This window comes from Nematolebias whitei, chromosome 21 (assembly GCF_014905685.2).
Source record: "Nematolebias whitei isolate Nwh7 chromosome 21, NemWhi1, whole genome shotgun sequence".
In the NCBI taxonomy this organism is placed as follows: Eukaryota; Metazoa; Chordata; class Actinopteri; order Cyprinodontiformes; family Rivulidae; genus Nematolebias; species Nematolebias whitei.
Genome location: NC_056518.1, coordinates 4904528 through 4906442, shown reverse-complemented (window position 1 = coordinate 4906442; position 1915 = coordinate 4904528). Strand labels below are relative to the sequence as shown.

At 47.6% G+C, this 1915-nt stretch overlaps 1 long non-coding RNA gene across 1 annotated transcript; it reads left to right on the top strand.

Annotated features, from left to right (window-relative positions):
* Positions 1 to 565: 565 nt before the first annotated feature.
* On the top strand, positions 566 to 1114 carry LOC119426954. Its single transcript, XR_005187642.1, has 3 exons — positions 566 to 589; positions 691 to 713; positions 1073 to 1114. It is a non-coding gene; the product is annotated as an uncharacterized LOC119426954 (long non-coding RNA).
* Positions 1115 to 1915: the final 801 nt, after the last annotated feature.

Here is a 1915-nt window from a genome sequence, read left to right as displayed (position 1 = left end):
GCCATGGCCACAGCCACCGGCATGACCACGGCTACTGGCACGGCATCAGGAGCAGCGTCTGTCTCAGCGCTGCACTCGAGGATGGCAAAACAGTTTGTATCATTTAAATTTTTTATGCACGTAATATATTATTGAATTACATATTACATTATTATTACATACTATACATACATATTAATAATAGTATTACATATTATTAGTCATTGTATAATTTCTAAATTTCAAAATTCACTGGGTCTTAAAGCTTAAAAAAAAAAGCTTCTTAAAGCTTTGCTTGAGTAGAACAACATGATTGCTGTCTTGCTTCAGGTTTGCATCCTCTGTGTCCACACGGCGTTCTCTGTCTGGGGTGGAGTTGCAGGCCACGCTGAAGAAAATCAGCTCAAGCTCCTCCACACGGCCTGCAATTCCAGGTGAGGTCAAATGCAGAAGTACTGCAGCTGTTTTCTCTTAGATGATGTAATTTTGTTTTTCATGTTTTGGTTTCCAGCCGGCAGCAGAACATCCAGACCAGCTCTCTCCTCACTGGCGCCCGTGGAGCCGGTGAATCCGAAGCTGGTCATCAGACCTACTGCTGCCATGGAGAAGTGTGAGTGACAACCACATCATTTCTCTTTGGTTGGACTGTTCACCAAAACGATAAAAAATAATAAAAATGTTTCCCATTGTATTTCAAAACTGTTCCAACAGCAAGATGAACCAGAGGTGAAACAGTAAGTCTGACTCCAGTAAATGCTTTGCATGTAACCCACTAATCACTAACTAGCCTCGTCACTTTGCCTGTAGATAAAAGCCGCCCACTCGTGCCATTGTCTTGTCTTGTAGTGACACACCCGGCTCCATCCATGATCTACCTCTTTGTAACCTTGAATCATGCTTGCTTATTCGTCTGCATCCACTTCTTCCACGTGTGTCTGGGTGTGTGTGTGTTCATTAGTGTGTGTGAGTGAGTGAGTGAGTGAGTGAGTGAGTGAGTGAGTGAGTGAGTGAGTGAGTGAGTGAGTGAGTGAGTGAGTGATTGATTGCAGAAAACACTGAAGTTTGTTACTGAAACATTTGTTTTCTCCTTCAGCCTCTGCCAGACAGCCACGTCCTGCTGCCACCTCCCTGCCACTAGAGCCCGCTGACGAGGAGCTGCTGGAGGCCATACAGGAGGACAGAGCCTCCCAGCAGCCCGATCGACCTCCAGAGCCCAACACAAGGGAGGACACCCCCTCTGGAGGAAACCCTCCGCCGACTCCTGATGATGCTGAGGTGAGCTAACGGACATTAAACCAGTTTACTGTCACAGGCTTTATGGGATGTTGAAGCTCTCGTCTTGTTTCTGCAGTTGCTGCCCGAGTCCTGGAGGGCCGCTCTCAGTGCTGAACATCAGGAGTGGATCGGCCGGACGCTGTTTGTGAGGGACCACATGGGGAGGTCTCGCCTCACCACTGACCTCGGCCTGTGGTGGTGCCCTCCCCGGCCCCCGCCGGTCTACAACCAGCCTCCTGCATCCCCCGGCCCCTTCTTCCCTTGTCGGCTGTTCCTGTGGATACCTCACAGGATGTGGCATCTGTAGCTGACTTGCCCGCAGCCTTTGTGCAGTGGGTCCATGAGAAAGGCTGGGCTCCACCGGACCATCCGGAGGGTCCTGGACATTGACGGCTGGTATCTCATGGCCACTGAGTACCTTGATTGATTGATTGATTGATTTTATTGTCAATTCTGCATATGTACAGGACATACATAGAAATTGAAATTGCGTTACACTCTTACTCAAGTTGCAGCAAACAACAACATTAGCAAAAATAAACTAACACAACTAGTTATATAAAAAATATAAAAGTAAAAGTGAACAGCAGCAGGACCTCTGATGCAACGTGCTCAATAGTGACTAACAGGAGACAAAGGGACGCTGACTGAAGACAATAAC